The following is a 19588-nucleotide window of genomic DNA, read 5'->3' on the forward strand; positions in this document are numbered from 1 at the left end:
AAAAAAAAATATTTCTTAGCTTTAGCAATACAGTTTTGTGAAAGATATAATATGCATTTCAGTGATCAGTTCTACTTCTGGATAGGATTGTATTCAGAAAACTGATATTTACTAGGACTTATTGCTCCAGATTTTGTTCGATGTTAACTGAAAATCTTAATTGATTTATAATTATGGTCTTTTTATTTACTCATTTATTCAACAAATAGTATTCAGTCCCTGCACTAACTGAGACACTACAGTGAAAGCAATGGTAAATAAAAACAGAGAGAATTTACACATGTAACTGCAAGTATTTACTCTTTTACTATTAGGTTTCTGTTGGTCAATACACTTGTAAACTGTTGTGTTACTAAATACTTTTCCTTAAAAAAGCCCCTTGATAAAGAAATTACATAGTATTTGAAAACAAAAAAGATGAGAAAAAAAGCTAGTGTATTCAGTGGTTAAAATAATAAATGGAGTGTGAAGGTTTTAAAAAAAATTATAGGAAGAAACATGAAATGATTCCTAAGTGTGATATTATGGTTTGTATAAAAAATATAATATGCATTTAGTCTTTCACCCAGTTTTTGTCATATAGTACCCAAAATCCTTGTAATCTTTAAGTGATGAGAGTTATAAAGGCATTTTGGTATGCTAATGAGGTAATTTTGGACCACCTAATAATATGGGTTGGTTGCCAAAAGAACCAACCTTCTGTAGAAGGCTGGAACTTTCAGTTCCATTCTCCAACTCAGGGGTTGAACTGGAGGTTGAATCAGTCAGTCATCAATGAACAGTGATGGGTTTATCAAGCATGCTGATGTAATGAAGCCTCCACTAAAAACAAAAGGATTTGGTGAGCAGGATTTGGAGGATTTGGAGAGACAGGATTTGGAAACCAGTGTTGGTTGAACAAGTTGAAATTTGGGTAGAGAATAAGGAAGTTCCATGCCCTATCACTATACCTTGATCTATATTTCTCTTCTAGCTGAATGTTCACCTGATTGTTCCTGAGCTAGCTCTATTTATAATAAACTGTGTCTTTTAGGGAACAGTCCTATATAGACTAAGCCCATAACCTGGGGAATCTAATGTTACTTCTGAGAATACATTAGAATTGAGTTAAACTGTAGATTACCAGGTAATGTTAGGGTTGTTGTTTGTTTCATGCTTAAGCAACACTCTCCCCATGTTAGAAGCTGCATGCAGAAACCAGAAAAAATGAGGCAGTAATTTCAAAATGTTTGTGTCCCAAGTGAAAAAAAAAAAAGGTTGGTATAATAAAGCAGGCTATTTAAAATATCTAATTTATCCTCCAAAAAATGCTGTTAACTATTTTGGCTAGTATTTGGAATAAAGAATGAGGGATAATTGAAAGAGAAAACCTTACCCTATAATTTAGATGTCCTAGCATTTGCTATAAACAACTTTTAATTAGGTATTTTTTAACCTTAAGCTATCAAAATCATCTCAATTAAGACTGTTTTTGGCTTATTCATTTAAACTTTACAGTAAATTCTGATCTTGAACAAATCTGAAATTATTAATTTACATTCTATATGATTTATGAAATTATCCAATATATTAGATATTTATTATTAGATATAATATTGAGAACATATTTTAAAAATACATTTGCATTTATTATGTATACATAAGTAGATCTACATATGACCAAATGACAAATATTATAGATAGATCAATAAGATATTTGGAAACAAAAACAAAGAGACTAAAATCCAAATTTTCCCATGTCATCATGAATTTAGTTTTCTAAATAATTTTTAAACATATTAATCAAATAAATTTCAGTGAGCATCTACATACAATTTGAAAGAAAAAATACTTTGAATATTATATAGAATATTCACCACCCTTATCAGAATTTTACTTAGTAAATGAATTACAGCTCTTCTTTACTCAAGTCAATTCCTGATAAACATCCAACATGAAGAAATAAATAAATTTAAAGTGGTTTGTGAATTCGAAGCTTCTTGGCTAGTCACAATTGGTGTTTTGTTATCTTGGCTTGAAGACAGTAATTATAATTACTGTTCTCTACACAGCTGAATTCAATCCAACTCAGAATGTCATAAGTTTATGGATCTGTTATAGCAAAAATTAAAGATTAGCAAAGAAGACAAATGCCACTGCTATAATGTTTTCAAACCTTTCCTTTTACCCACTCCCCTTTCTTGATTCATCATATTGGAATCATTCCCAATTTTAAAGGAATCACAGATTGATTTATACTTTGCCAGCCACTGTTTATGCAGTGAATTTAACAAACCCATATGTAGCCAGAAAACACTATTCCTTTTGTATATGTGCATTTTGTGTGTATTAAAATGTCATTTTTTTTGCTTAAAATTTGTGGTTATTACAATATAAATGCATCGATGTACATTCATACAAGAAACCAGTTTCTAATACGTGCTTAATTGATGTTATTTTAGTAAAATTCTAACTCAAGAGACAATCATTATGGCATTATCTCTTGAGATATACTTTTACTAAATTTTGAACAAATAAAAAATTGTTGAAATTTCTACTGCCCAATTTTGAAACAATATTAATTCAATAATGTAAATTAGTCACATGTATTATATTTGCTGCTATTAAAATGGTCAATAATAATAATAAACCTTTAAATTACTCAATTTATTAATGGAAATTGGGCTGAAGTAGAGAAAAAGATAAAGATCAAATAAGTAAAATGGAATCTGAGGCTTGTAGGTCCTCAGTAAGGAATATCAAAAGCAAGAATAAGAGACTCTGCAAGTTAGGTAGAGAGTTTTATCAAGGGTAAAGAGAGCATTGATTTGAAAGCAAACTTCATGTAAATAATTTCACTGGGGATTATTCTACTAGGATAGATAAAAAGGGAAAAATGAAATAAAACTTTTTCTCAGAGGAATATTTTGTAAGATTTTGATTGTAAAAAGAGAGTGAGAAGGAAGAGATGGGGAAGTCTGAAATTTCATGCCCAAGGGCCTGGAAAGATGATCATTGAAGTCATGCAAGAGAAGGATAGTGAGAGAACATTTAAAGGAAAACAGATGGTCTAAGGTCAAGATGATAATAGCCATAGTAAAAAAGTTATTAATGCTAATTACAAGATTATGGCTTGTGTATAGGGCATTTTGTGTCACTAGGGCTTTCATGCACATGTTACCTCATTTGACTTGATAGAAAAGAAAGAGGAATGACCACGTAAGACCAAGAATAAAAACTGAGATCAACCACAGTATACTAACTATAACATGAACCGTTAACAAAAATTTAGAGATTACCTAACATCATTTACTTAGTATTACTCTATGGGTTGGACATAATGCTAAATATTCCAAATCTATTCTTTAATCTTCATAATACATTTCTCAGGCTAGTATTTGTGTCTCCATTTGCAGATGAGGACACTGAGTCACAGCACTTTTGCAAGTGGCCCAAGATCACATAACTAGGAAAAAAGAGAGCTAGAGTCTCAGACATGACTGACAAAAAACATCTGCATACTAAAAAATTCTAGAAACAGAGAGGCCATTCTAATATACTGACAAAAATCAAATTTCATGGTCACTCATTCACCATTCAGCACTGTGGTCTTTTGTTTGAAAAGTAAACAAATGAAAAATAACAAGTTCCATTTATAATGAAAAAGATAAAAGTTAAGTGAATACATTCAGCGTGCTCTAAAGATCATTGGTCTTCTAAGTACTTAACAACTTAATCTTCACAATTCCTCTGATACTATACAATTTTTATATTCTCAGTTGTCCTTGTATTACCCAGGAGCTTGACAGCAGAAGTAGGATATCTGGTCTACATATTCCTCATTCCCTAAGTAGAGAGATGTGAGAATAATAACAACAGCTAATATTTGGTTTAGTTCCTTTACACCTGGATTATGCCAAGCATTTTTCATGCATTTTATCAATGAAAGAAGATACAGAGTAGTGAGGTAATTTCCTGAAGTTTCCAGAGATCAACAGGGAATAGATCCAGTATTTGAATGGAGGTTGTCCTTTGTCTCTTGGGACTGTGGTACTAGTCCACACATTATATTATGTACAAGTTAACAAAAGACACTAAGTGACTACAGCCTAGTTAGAGAAGTCTGCAGAGATCTGGAGTACAGAAAATGCTTGTTACTTACACAGAAAATAAAACGAGGATAAGGACCCATGATTCTAGTGGCAACCCAGAAGACAATTTACATGTTTAGGTTTATAGGTATGTTTTATGAAATTCTTTAAATACTTTTGGGAAAATCTATTGCAAATATCAAAACAAAGAGCAGTAAATTAAGAACACAACTTCTGTTGATATTTTCATATGTAACATTGAAATGCCAAGTAAGAATACGTAATTTTAAATATTCAAAGGATAAATGTATGTAAATTTAAACAAAAGGAAGAGGAAGAGAGGAAGATGCCTGTTTGTTCTCTGAGATAGTTTGAAGAATTGTAATTCTTGCAAATACAAATATCAATAAAATTAATAATAGCCACAAATAGTCATGCTTTATAGCTTTTTTCAAATCTTCATAGATAGGTGGTTTGGTCTTAAGTATATAGTTCTTTATCAAGTAATGCTTCTTTCTTGTGTGACAATAACACATTAGTTATAGTCACAATTTATGCAGGAACAACTAAGAACATAAAAGTGATAAAATTCTTATGAAAAGCTTCTGCTGAATACAGAGTGACAGATTTAAACAAGTTAGTTAACATCATGTGAAATTAATTTCATGCCTTTAATACCATATATTCCAAATTAAATTCATTCCACTTCTAACAGTTTCTAAACTCAAACTATTTTCCATCTTCTATCCTTTACAAATGACTGCTAACAAAGTAAACTCCAGAAATGATAATGTATTTTATACATGAGTCTTAGGGAAACAAACAAACTGGTAATAGTATTTATGTGAAAGGGGAATTGGAAATGTTACTTAGGATACAAATTTGCAAACAGTAGAAAAATAAATACTAGATATCTAATGCACAACATAGTGATTATAGACCAAAAAAAAGTTTTATAAACTTTCACAGTTGCTAAGAAACTATATTTGTATTGTTCCATCACACACACACACAAAAAGACAATTATGTAATATGATAGAGGTGTTAACTATTAGTACAGTGGTACCATATCACTATATATATACACACATATATATCAAATCAGCACAATGTATACCTTAAAATTACACAATATATATGTTTATATGTAATATGTTTCAGTAAAAAAATGAGGAGGTTATCAATAAACCACTGAGAAATAATGATTAAGACAGATACTGCCCATTTGTATAAATGACAATGAAAATCAGCAAAACAGCAAAAATCAAAAACAAAACTATGGCCTGATGTGGTCATTTAAATCAAAATAATAGCTTCACTTATAACTGCTTTTATTGCTTAAAGTGAATAAATGTTAGATTTGTTGTAAACACAGATTAACAAATTTTAAATTTATTTATTCTCACTCTAAAGTATGAAGAAAAATGCAGGGTAAGCTCTCAAATGCTGCTTTATGAACTATACTTATACATTAAAATATAGGTATAGTCATATTTAAAGAAATAAAAGTCTTAAAATATGCTTAGCTATAACAGATAACTAACTTCCTAATAAATAAAAGCATATTTCATTTAACTTTAATGTGGTCAACCATTCAACACAAGAATATAGAATGCACTTAAATATTTTGATGCTCAGCCGTCCCTGGTAGCATAATGGGTTAAAGCATAGCACTGCAAGCTGGGCACAGGGGCTTTAGTGCAAGTTCCATCCCACCCCAGAGGTGACCCACATAGCACAGCAGACCTCTCCTGTCTTACCCGCTGCTCCCCTCAGCAGTGTACTTCAACAATCTGCCTGTTTTGCTCCCCACTCTCTCTGGTGAATCCTCTCACCACCCTTGTTCCTCTGGCCTGTACCCTAGTTCTCTATGCATAAATAAATAAATATTTTTAAAATATCTTAAATATTTTGATGCTTGATACATTTAATATTCAATATTTAACATTCAGTAGTTTAACTCAGATTTCTAGGAGGACCCAGTTCTTATTTAAGGCAGAAGTGCCCCATACCAACTCATATTAATTAGATATAAGGTGTTAGTTTCTAAATTTTAGCTTTTAGCTAGAGCTGTATAGTGTGGAAGGAAAACAAAGGATTACTATAATGATAAAATATCTTTCCCTTTTTCGTAATCTTGGACTATCTGAAAATCAAATTCTGTTAAAATAAAAGTGCATGTATTTTTAAATATGACATAGAACAGGCTTCCCCACCCTCCCCAAAAATACTTTAGCTAACTTATTTTCTTTATCCTTTATGATACACATAAATAGAGGCTTTATAACTTTTGTTTTCCTTTTGGCTTAAGCTCTAGGACACCTTGCAAAGATTTGCAGCTGGCAAATCTTTCCCCAGCTTAATGAATATTCATTGCCATTTGCAAAGAAAGAACAAGGAAAACTCTCAGCTCATTTAATATATAACAGAATTTGGCCCACTCTTAATGATTGCTTCCTGCTTTTGAAAATTGAATTACACTAGTGGGGAATTAATGAAAGAAAACTCCCCTATGAGGGACAGGAAGAAAAAAATGGTTGGGACAGAATGAACTGGTACAACTATAAACATCACTTAAGAAATTTAATCTCAAAAGATTTTACAGTTTTAAATAATATTCCTTTTACACTGAAATTGCATTGTACTCACAAAACAATTTAATCAGTAACAAACTTATTATCCACTTACTACATTAATATTAGTGTGTATTCACATTAAATCACAAGTGATTTTATGCACAAGTGACTTCCAAAATAGATTAATCACTCAGAAAAAAATGCTAGGGTATTATGCAGAAAGTAAGATGTGCTCTGTCATCAACATGGTCCTAATGACTGAATAATATTTTTATTTGCTCCATTTAATGGAGTTTGTGTTTAGCTTATTTTTTTTACAGATAGGTTGAAATTCTGGGATCTGAGGATCTGAGAAGTCTCCTTAAACTCACATGTAAGTATCGTATCTAAAATTATTCAAGCTTTTGGCTAATAGTACTGTTGAATTCAATAGAAAAAAACTCTCTGTTGCTGGAAAGTAAGTAACAAGACAAGACAAAAGTGGGCCTCCTCGGTGGCAAAGAGGTTAAAATCTCAGAGCTATCAAGCTATAACCAGTCACTGCAGTCAACTGTGCGCTCAGCTCTATCCCCAGCCCAGGAGCTAACTGACATGGAATATACGTGGAGTAGCAGACCTCTCCTGTCTCACGGGCTGCTCCCTCAGCAGTGTATTTCAGTAGATCCATCTGTTCTGCTCCCCACTGTCTCTGGTGAATCCTCTCCTTTCCTGAATCTCTGGTCTACACCCCAGTTCATGTATGCATAAAACAAATAAAAATAAATCTTAAAAATAATAAGACAAAAACAAGTACTCAAAAACATGAACATTTTCTCATTTTGTTTTTTAGAGTCATTTTTGTTATAAAATGTTTTTGTTATATATACAAGAGTTAGTAAAAGTAAAGAATCATTACAAAATTATACAATATGCAATAATGAGCAGTATTAAATAATGAAACATCTTCATTGGTTCACCTAAAATATAGGAAATATAGTTCACCTTCAATGGGAAAATATAAAAGTTTAATGTTAATTATTAAAATATATCAAGTTGCTATTATATGAAATAAAGTAAAACATTTAGTTGTTAATGCAAAAAACTAATATTTAAATCAGATAGTTGTTGTTATTATCTAAAAACCAATACATTCTTTAAAGTCTTTAATATCTTAAGCCATTAAACAGTTCGCCTGTGTCTAGCTAGCAATGCAGTGAGACTACAAATGTTAACACACACTCACACACACATACACACTCACATGGTATTTTGACTTTCCTGAACACTACAACAACAAACTATTTTTATTCAGATACTTTATGCTGGAGAAAGCTATTTTTAGAATGAATCACATCCTGGTCTTCAAAAACAATGGGATAAAACTGGGTACTAAATACAAGGGGAATATTTCCACTGTGAAAAGGAAATATATGTGGATGTGTGTGTGAGTGTGTGTGACTAGCTCTCAAAAAAACTGCCAACGTCTATATTTTGCAATCCATTTTATCACGTGAATCTGTACTTTCAAATGATTTCAAAATATTTGTTTATTTGCTTCCTGTTTGTTCAATAAATAATATAAAACTATCTATCAGTGGTTGTATTTTGCTTTCAAAGTAAATTCCTATTATTGAGAACTAAAGGATTATTAGGGTCACCACTATATCCCTATTTCTTCTGAGCACCACTGAAATTTCTCCTCAAATCTTACAGAAGCATACCCTTAATCAAAGACAATGGAATGCCAGTGAATCAAATGGCCCAGGGCGGCTTGCAAATGAAGAGAGTCCTGCTGCTTTTGAATTCTAGCCAGGCAAATTTAGCAGCCATTTGTTTGTATTTTCTCTAAATGGAGGTGTTGTGTCCAAATGCAGACTCCAAATAATATTTTTTTTGCTCTTTTAAAAAGTACAAAGGAGTCTTGGCAGATCAAAATTCTAAAAATAATACACATTGTAGTGAATGGGTATCTGTGTCTAATATCAACATGATGTCTGTAATATTTACCTATTTTTCCCTTCTAACAGGAAAAGATTCAAAATTACTATGAGACACATGAATGGAAAGAAACCTGAGAATATTTGCCTTTTCCTTAAGTCAATTTTTAAACTTCCATTTAAAATTATTTTGACACACTAAATATCTATTTTTGAAATGAATAGGAATATAGTTTTTCATTATGATGCCCAATCGAAAATTTAGAAAGCAAGTACAAAACATTCTCACTCCAGCTGAAAACATTTTTTCCAATAATTAGATGGGAAATAAAATTGTAAAATGTATTTCCAGAAATATATAACACCACCTAGTAGTGGTAGTATTTTGTTTTCAAAGTAAAATTCCTATTACTAACTAAAAAATTATTAGGCTTACTATATACCTATTTCTCTGAGCACAACTGAAATTTCAAATCTTAGAGAAGCATGCCCTTTATCAAAAAAAAAGTGGAATTTTGTGTGTGTGTAGACTTACCACTATTTAAATGCTCCACAACAGTGCTTTAAATAATGAATTTATGAGTGAACTAATAAGATATTCTTTTAACAAAAATTGTTTGAAAGCCTCTTACACAATTACTACTTGTTTCTACACTTACACATTCAAAGTCTGTAGAGGATAAAAGGGGAAGAAATAGGATACATTTCAACCAAAAATTCAATATACTTAAAATGAAAATACGTAAAATATTCTAGGTGAACCAACCAGGAATAAGGCAATGGCTCTAGTGGCTAACTGTTAAGTAGATCATTTTCAACTTTACCTGCCATAGAATAATTTGGGCAGTATAGAGACATCAAACTATTTAGCTACAGCAAGACAAATTTGCTAGCCATGTAAGGGCTCATACATGAGACTTGGGCATCATGAAGTATCTTTAACCAGGAAGAATATGACCCACGTCTTCAGAATCGCTCCCTTCAAAAGTCAGTCATACAAACAGAACCACAGTCTCCTGATGCTTGATTTCTGCTGCTCTGCTTCTGTTTCTGGTATGTGTACCATGTTCCTTGCTTTCTAAGTTGAAACCTTACTACACTTGCCTCTTGTTCACATTGTCTTACTGCCCTTGTGTCATATCCATCTTGGCTGGATTTCCTGAGGTCTTCATTCTATGCTTTCTAGTGTTTTCCTCTTTGCATACTATTTCCCCCAAGTAGAACCCAGTTGTACAAACTACTACTTCAAAGATGTGATAATGAGGATAAAATAATATTGCTTTCATATAATTTTTAAATTTAGCTATGATAATGGCTACTTCCCCGATACAAAGACAGTTTTTTCTTGGGTTCCCTATATTTCTCCATTGCTAAATGTTCCACCCAGCCTCCAGCGTTCTTTTAGATGCGCTGTTCATCTCTTCTCAGGTCTTCTGCCAAATCCAGATTTCTGACCTGATTTGCACTTTGCTGCCCTTTTCTACTGTATGGCCATTACAATTTTGACCCAACCGAAACAAATCCATATTTAGAATTAACTCCTTTCAGGTTCTACTATTGCTATCCTTTATATGCATGTCTAAAGTATATTAATAGCTATTTTAATTACATTTAAGCATGTTAAATTTAAGCAATTATAGAATGAAGTACTGTAGTTGCTTATATTTATTAGTGACAACAAAATCCATCCATATCCTTGTTTATTAACTGCACCACACATATAAAAATGACTTGCAATCAAATGAGAACTCAAGATAAACACTTAAATGGGTATTTTCTAACTACAAAAAACCTAAGCTTTTTATTTGTAAGTTTATAAGAAATTCCTAATGTATCATGGATATATTTTATATTGTTCATTCACTCCATGGATATTTGTGTTACTATGTACCTACTACTAACTAGGAAGAAAAATTTTTCATTTACTCAATAAACAAAATTTTATGACTGCTCTATGTCTGCTACTCTTTGGTAGCAGGGAAGGCACTGACTCAAAATACTTACAACCTTACCATAGTTGCATTTCAAAAATCAAAATAATAATTAAGTGAAAGAGACTAGGGAAGGAAGTGAAATATTGGGACCTACAGAAGACAAGGGAAAAGGCCTTCTAGATGCTTGCAATGCCTGTCAAGGAAGAACAGAACATTTGAAAAACAAAGATGGCAAAAACATATAAGGCAAAGACAATGGCCAATCCAATGATATAAAGTTGTATTATTGAAGTTATCTTTTCATCAGTATTACAGAGGAAAATTATTCTGAGAGACATGGAAAATAAGGCTGGAAAGAAAGGCCTGAATCAGATGATAAAGGTAGCTGAATTCTTGGTAAAAATAACTTGATTTAAACCAGTGGGCAACTAAGAAATGGCACTCAAAGATTTTGAACAAAAAACTAAAGTGATAAAAATGGTACTTTGAGTTGTTAACTGCTTGTGTAACAGGCTGCAGTGTAGGATGACTTGACAGTGACAACTAAAAGAGAGGCACAAAAAGAAGACTCAGACTCATTTAGAAGGTACCTCAGACTGGAATAAAACAATGGAGAATGAGAAATAAGATGAGAAACCTGAATTGCACATTTTGATCATAATGCAATGACACTAGAAATAATAATAAATAACAGGACGAGAACATTTATAACATTCCATGAGAGCTAAATTTGGAAATATGATGTTTCTGTTAACATGAAGTGCTATAGTACCACCTTTGATAAATGAGTGCAGAAGCAAGTCTCATAAATAATAAGAATCCTTACAAGGTTTATTAAGTAAAACTGATGCACTATTCAGTTTTCTTTATTTCTGTGATATCTGTCTCCTACATTCTTAAGCAGCACTAGTAACATAGCTCATTTTGCTAAGACATATCTCTGGGTCATCTAGCTGAAACTATTTCTTCTCACTGTCAGTCCTATCTCCCTCTTCCCCTACCTTTTACCCTCTTTCTCTGCTTTCAATTATTACTTAAGAGTTTTATAGTATTTTACTTATTTTTCCCCCAAATAGTAATATATATATTTTCATTTGTTTAAGTACAACTCTAAAGATAAGTGTATCTTCTACCTTGGTAGGAATTAGCTATATTATGTTAAGATTATTATGATTATTACTAATAATATTTATTATTAACACTATTCATTATGCCTTTGTGTTTAGAGTTTAATTACTTTGTGGAACATATTTTAAGATATAAAAGAATATTTTCTAAAAAATAATATAAAGATATTTATTAATATATACCATTATTTAAAAAACTGAATTTTTGCTCAAAAAAGATATTATTATACAATTCTTTTCTTTCTTTTTTTTTTGTTACATATTTATTTATTTATTCATACAGAACTGGGGTAGAGGCCAGAGATGTGGAGGGTGAGAGTATTCACCAGAGACAGAGTGGGGAGCAAAACAGACAGATCAACAAAGTACACAGCTGAGGGGAGCAGCGGCGTGGATCTCCTCCTGGGCAGGCGGGGATTGAACTCGCGCAGAAGTGGCTTAAACTTCTTTTGCAGCGCGTTAACCCGCTGTGCCACCAGGGAGGGCCTATACAATTCTTTTTTATGAAAGATAATTTAAACAACACATATGTTGAAAAGTAACATTCTCATTAATTAAACCTGGCAGTAAAAGTCAAAGACATTTGACAGTTGTAAGAAGAGAAAAAGGATTAAAAATGGAGACAGAGATTAAAGTAAAAGTGGTGACATACAAGGATTTGAAAAATCTGAATAGTATGTATAAAAACAACTCCCATTTATTGTAGTCTCACTAGTACCATTAAGTCCTTTACAACTATTATAATAGCCCTCAAGATAAGTAGCACATTCTTTCCATCTCATGGAACAAAGCCTGCGGCAAGGAAATGAAGTACGCTACCCAAAGCTGCACAGCAAATAAAGACTGAACTGGGTTTGAACGCATCCATTCTCTCTCAATGCCATGTTATGAGCCACTATGCAACATAATTGTTTTATATTGTTCTTTTCTTCATGCTTGAAGTAGTTCATATTTTTTAAATAAAAATGAGAAAGTGATGGTTCAACTCAAAAATTTGTTTTTTGATGTCTATATAAAAAGTTTGGCAATTTCTGTAGATTTATGAATATGCAGAATATTAGTAACAACCTCTGTAATGAGACTCATTCTCAAATTACGTGCATAGAATTAGGTTTCACAGAAGTATATCATGAAGACTAGGACTTTCAATATTTTCATAGTGAATATCTGAATTTTATTTGTCTAACATTATTTATGCAGCCATCCTTAGGACCCAGACCTTTGGGAAATTTCTTTTCATCCTGTCCATCTATTTTATTTTTTAAAGATTTATTTATTTATGCATACAGAGCTGGGGTACAGGCCAGAGGTGCAAGGGATGACAAGATTCACCAGTGACAGAGTGGGGAGCAGAATAGGCAGTTTGACAAAGTACACTGCTGAAGGGAAGAGCAGGCAGGTCAGGGGAAGTCTGCTGCACCATGTCGGTCACCTCGTAAGCCTGGGATCAAACTCATACTGAAGTAGCTTTAGCTTCTCAGTGCTGTGCTTTAACCCTCTGCACCACCAGGAAAGGCCCTGTCCATCTATTTTTAAAGCAATGGTTTGGGATTTTTCTTAAACTCAATGTGGGAGTATGCACTATATTTAAGTGTTCCAGACCCAGGAAGTATCACAACACTGGATAGTTCTAAAATACTTAAATGATGTCCATGTAAAATTGTTCAAATCGATTTTTTCCAAAAGCACATGATTAGATCAAATACTTGGAGTATGACACAGAACTAATGGTACAGTACTTCCTACTCTCAAAATTCCTTTTTTTCTCTAAAATAGGTCTTTTACTCTGATATTCCGCCAATCCCAGTACTTTGGTGTTCATAAACGACAATCTCTGTATCTTCTCACTATGACTGTTCATACCCTTCGTGCATTCTTCCTCTGTCCACTGACATCCAGAAGTGCCTATACGCAGAAAACTGACCACTCTGGGGTTTATCTTTTACTCATTTACTTTATTGTAGGCATTACAGTTTTAAAAAAGTTTTACTCAACTAATTTATAATTAGAAAAGTTATTTCATAAGGTAGTGAAAGTTATTTCATAAGGTAGTGAAAGGCAGTGTGCCTAAGACCACACAGAACTGAAACATAATTTTCATGTCTTTTCAAAAAAAAAAAATGCAGTAACTCCTTAGACAAAAGTTGCAAAGAATAGGCCCAGGGTTTTAAGAAACATTTTCCTGTCCACTCAAAGCTTTGGTAAGCTTAGGTTTTAATATACACCCTCTAATTCCATCATCAGCCTTTCATTCTGACAGGCTGAGCTACAGAAGCCATCTGGAAAAAAAGATATTCCCCACCCATTGCTTCTCTCTGACTTTAATATGACCCACGAATTCAGTTAACAAAAACCAGCTGTCTTGATTCTATACAGCTTTTAACTCCTATTTATTTGTTTTAGTTTCTTACAACTACATCAGGAGGGGAAGGGATTTTAATACACTATTGACCTCCTTATACAGTATTCTACAATTAGTTATTTGGATTTGTTTCATTTTGACCTTTTCAGTGCCATTTATATCTTTTACTTTAAAGGATTAAGATATCAGCAATCTTAATAAAAAGATAGTTTATGAAACATTTCAGATATGATATATTCTTAGAAATATACTACAATGTGATTAAGAACAGTTAATATACCAGAATCATTCAATAATGTTTTCTCTTAGGATTATATAGTGGATTAAGAAATTTATTTACCATTTGTTGCAGATTTGTAATGTTTTTCAAAATATAACAGTTTTGCATTGTCTTGGTTTTTGTCCATAAAATGAGTGGGTTGGATCACTTAAGCTTTTCTGGTTCTTTTTTATTTAATTTCTATGGAGGGACATTTGGATGAAAGACAATGTGGGCCTCCTGGGTGGCATAGTGATAAAGTCTCTGTGCTATCAAGCTGTCACTAGCTACTGTGACCTGGTTCAATCCCTTGTCAGGGAACTAACCCACATGGTGCTGCAGACCTCTCCTGTCTCGCCTACTGCTCCCCTCAGCAGTGTATTTCAGTAGATCTGCCTGTTCACCTTACTCCCAACACTTCTGGCCTACACTCTAGTTCTTGTATGTACAAATAAAATAATTCTTTAAAAAAGAAAGTGTGAAAGCATCAGTGTATCCCCTACCTTCCCTTTGATCCTTCCTCAGTGAACACACAGAATATGGATTTCACTTAGGAAAATGTGCACTTAATTCTCCTCCTCTTAGTAAGATTTCCCTTTGGCTAGTTGGAAAAACTAGGAGGGACATTATACATACATACTATTAGTTATTTCATTTGGGAAAATGCAAAGAAATTATCTATTACAAAATATATTTTACAGATCAAGTAAGCACAAAAGAGGACATAAAATATGAAATTTTTTGCAAATGTGAGGAAGAAGAAATAATAGTAACTAAGCTCAAATGAGAGAGAGATAAAGAAATTATTTCAACTCGACTACCCATAGATATTTTTGGGCAAAATGAGCTTCTTCTGCTACTAGTACTATTTAGGATACAAGAGATAAAGTCATTAGAATGAGAAAAGGACTAAATACCAACAAGACAATATTGATTTGTCATTTAATGATATCATACCTAGAATAGCATCTGTAACTTGATAATTTTTGTGACTATTAAATGCCATTTTTCAAGACTGATTTTTTTCGCATATATTTATTTTATATGAAATTATTTTGCATTCCCAATAAGTAAAATTGAATGTAATTATAATCATAAATCATCTTTCAATTTTTTAATGATGGCATTGATTTCTTTCCAGGAGGAAGAAGGTATATTTTTGGTTTATCATTTGGATAGAGATCACTTCAAAGCTTTCCACATGACCTTTCTTTTTATAATAGTTGTCACTCCACAGACCAGAAGACATATGTAATTTGTGGTAGTTCCTAACATGTGTTTTTCATCAATTCACTACGATTTTCATCAGTAGTTACAGGTTGTATCCACAGACCCACCAAATGGCTTAAGAGGTGGGCTTAGTCCTAACTATAACTTACTAATTGTCATCAATAACTCCCCTCTCTGACTAGAGGCCAATAATAAAGTTCAACTCTTCAGTGATTAAACTAAATTAAAAGTACTATTTCAGTAATTCCATAAAGTATTATTTCAGTAATTCCATTAATTCAGTAGTCCCATTTTTCCAATGAACAGTGATTTTGAAAAACGACCATTGATCTCATTGGGAAAAGCATAGAGAAAATATCAACATTATTACAAACTGTAGTCACAGCTCATGTTGCTTCTCAAGGTGACTGGCCTACCCTTCATTCAAGAGGTTTTGGGCCTTTCTATTAACTAGTAAATGTTCGTAAGGTAGTTGAAGTTCTTGACAGTTGGTGAAAGAGTATCCCTATTTTAATGACACAAGTGAGGCCTGGAGTTGTGTGTGTGTGCATGTGTGTGTGTGTCTCTGTGTGTGTGTTTTTTTTTCTTTTTTTTTTTAAAGATTTATTTATTTGTGCATACAGAACTGGGGTACAGGCCAGAGGCTAAGGGGCGGTGAGAGGCTTCACCAGAGACAGAGTGGGGAACAGAACAGGCAGATCGACAAAGTACCTAGCTGAGGGGAGCAGTGGGTGGGTCAGGAGAGGTCTGCCACACCATGTGGTCACCTCCGGGGCAGGCGGGAATTGAACTCATGCAGAAGTGGCTTTAGATTCTCAGTGCTGTGCTTTAACCCGCCGCGCCACCAGGGAGGGCCTGTGTGTGTGTTTTAATATACAACAATAATATACTTCAGTCTTAGAAGTGGAATAAGTTGCTAGTGCTAAAGAAAAAAATCATTTTTCACCACTTGCATTAAAATTAGGAAATACGTATCTGACTTGATCTTGCAGCATTTTTCTAAAATTTCAGAAAGCAAGAGTGGAAAAAGAGTCAAGACTGTTCAAGGCACTGGTAAAGGAAAAGTCCTTTGAGTCTGCAGGTGATGTAAGGGAAAGCCACACATGATAAATTCACTCAATAGTCCTATCAGCAAAAGCCTTTAGATACTCCCTCTTAAGTAGTTCTATAGAGGTACGATGAAGGTATCTAGGCTTTAAATCTTATTGAATATTGTTAAAATTCTACTCATTCATCTGGCTGACATATTAGTCAGTCCTAACTACTATTCAAGATAACAGGTTGATTCAAGAAACTGCTAAGTGTATTAATAGTCATAGATTTGATTTAAATGTAATGTATTAACCCCTTTTGATCTAATATCCTTAGAAAAAATTAGAATACGTGTATACATACATATTCTCAACTTACTGGCAATAAAAAATGAGAACTTTTTAAAACAGAATTTTGTAATATTATGCTATTTATAAAGTCTCATCCTAATTACACTTTCATCTAAAAACAGGCAATACTTTGAAATCAATTTTGTAATATTTTATACAATCAAATTTTATGTCATATTTTTTTAAACTGCACCAACATGGCTTTTAGAGAAAATAATTTTAGTTCCATAGTAAAGGAACTCTTTTTGCCTGACGATGACTTGAGCTAGTTAGACTATTCAGCTTGACATTTTCTTTTCATAATCTATTCAGTTAAGTCCAAAGCAAGTGGCTCAACCTTTCACTTAGCCCACCTTTACTTTAGTATGATGCAGTGTAGCAGATTCAAGATTTTCCAAAATTTCTTCTTCAATTCAATACACTCTTCATACCAGACAATCACAGAAAGTAACTTGAGTGGCTATTTTTCCACTGCACAACTTATCAGCCTCTAATTTTCCACTAGTAACTATAGCATCACTGCATTTAAATCTACTTAGATCAAAATTACAATCCTAGATGCCTCCCTATATGGATATGTTTCTCTTTCCTGATACCAAGAACTCTCTCAGTCAGTGTTCAGTTAAGGGAGAAATAACAATTCCGAAAATCCAGTAGATAGTGATGAAGAAGTAATGTTTAGTAGAAATCTAGTTAATTTACTTTGGATCATCATCTTTATAGTGATGAGAATTGATAAAAGACATAAGATTATATGTTTCAAAACTGGTTTATTTTGGAAGAGTTGTTTTTTATGGTTTTGTTTGTATTTTGACATGGCTGAAGGAATGATATTTTTTCTTTGTTAGAAAATGAAGCACTACAATGGAAGAAAAGTAAAGGTCATATTGAAAATGAACAACTTGGTAATTGAAACACTGATAAAGATTTGAGGAATACAGTTACTTCTTACTGACTTTCCTAGGTTTGAGATATCTCTACAGAGTTGCATGAAACTGAGAAATCCTTTGACTTGTATGTTAAGGTCATTTTTTTATTAATTTATTTTATTGAGGTGACTTGGGTTTACAGCATTCCGCATATTTTAGGGGTATAGGTTTATACCTCTTCAAATGTGTGAAATCATATCCTGGCATATAGGAGGCAATAAACAAGAAGTTTTTAGTTTTTAGGTTTTTTGTTTTTTTGTTTCCTTGATCTTAGCTGTTCTCTATATTATGCCAAATAACTGAGCCTTCACTGCCATCTATGACTGACTAACATGAAAGGATCTGAATGTAATGGGATTGAGGTACATTATTTTTAATCAATATAAGGGACATTGAGTTCAGATGATATAATTTGATATAATTGTTATCTTCTAAATTTATTGACTGTGGAATTGTTTTGTGTATGTGTGTGTGTGTCTGTCTGGGTATTCTTTAAAATTCTATTCTCTAAAATTTAGAGAAGTGTAAACCATAAGAAGTGAGACTGAGTGAGTCAAATTTGGATGTGCTGAAATAGCTACACCCATTCCAGTAAAAGTAGCCCATGTTGCAAATGCTGTAGAAGGAATTTGGACCACCCAGACATCTGAAAATCTGTGATGAACAAATAAGACAAAAAGGGAAAGGAGAGTGATGGAGTTTAGTCACTTCGAAACTTCACCCAAAGAAGAAAAGTTTCATTTGGAGAACTTAAACATCATTATGTGATGTTTGGGATTATTTCATTTATTTTGTAGGGCTTGGAGTGGTAAGAAGAGCTGACTAGAGGCTTTTGGGTTGGGCCATAAAATGATATACTCTTAAATGCTTAAAAATGGGGATTACTGGCACTGATTTAGTTACTGATAAAGTTATAATTTTCCCATTCAATATTAATCTTTGGAATTTCTTTGTTTAGAAAATGATATCAAAAGAAAGGTGATGAGCAAAATGGAATATAACTATGTCAGGTATTCAGTCAAATACTACCAAATTCTATCAAATCACCCACTTCAACTGCAAAATGTAGTAGAAGTTGCTAAGAATTTACTAAAATAAAAAAAATGAAAACTGAATGTGAAAGAGGTGTGTTAATTACTTGAATATAGAAACAAATGAGTGTAGGATATTAAGAGACTGAGTTAGGAATAAAATTTATATAGAATTATAATTTCTTTAAAAATTATAAAAGATACAATGTTTTATAAGGATGAAAATACTCAAAAAAACATTTGGAAGAGAAAACCAGAAGTAGAAGATGTAGACATTAATAAGAAGCAACTATTCTTGTGAGTGCAGAAAATGTGAGATTGGAGATAATCAAAAGATTAATCAAAACCCAAAGAGGAACAATTTTTTCCTCTTTTTTAAAAAAATCTATTCTTACCAACTTTCAACTATGCATTTTAGTATTATTAACTATGGGCGCTTTGTTATATATGTCCATGCCATATTTCATTTAAAAATGGATGTTTGTATATGTGCAACTGCTTTGCCCACTTCACTCATGTCTCACTCACCACCATGGCAACTACCAACCTGTGCTACAATTCTGTGAGCCTGCTAGTATTATTTTCTTCTGTTCATGTATAATTAAAAGCACACAGTATTTGTCCCTTTCTATCTCACTTATATCACCTAGCATGATGCCCTTACTAACCATCCATAATGCTGCAAATGGTGAGATTTTTCTTTATCATAACAGAATAATATTCCATTACATTGTGTATACATGTGACTGTATATTTCTATATAACCATACTT

Source organism: Condylura cristata, unplaced genomic scaffold, assembly GCF_000260355.1.
Source record: "Condylura cristata isolate star-nosed mole 26May11 unplaced genomic scaffold, ConCri1.0 scaffold00002, whole genome shotgun sequence".
Classification (NCBI taxonomy): Eukaryota; Metazoa; Chordata; class Mammalia; order Eulipotyphla; family Talpidae; genus Condylura; species Condylura cristata.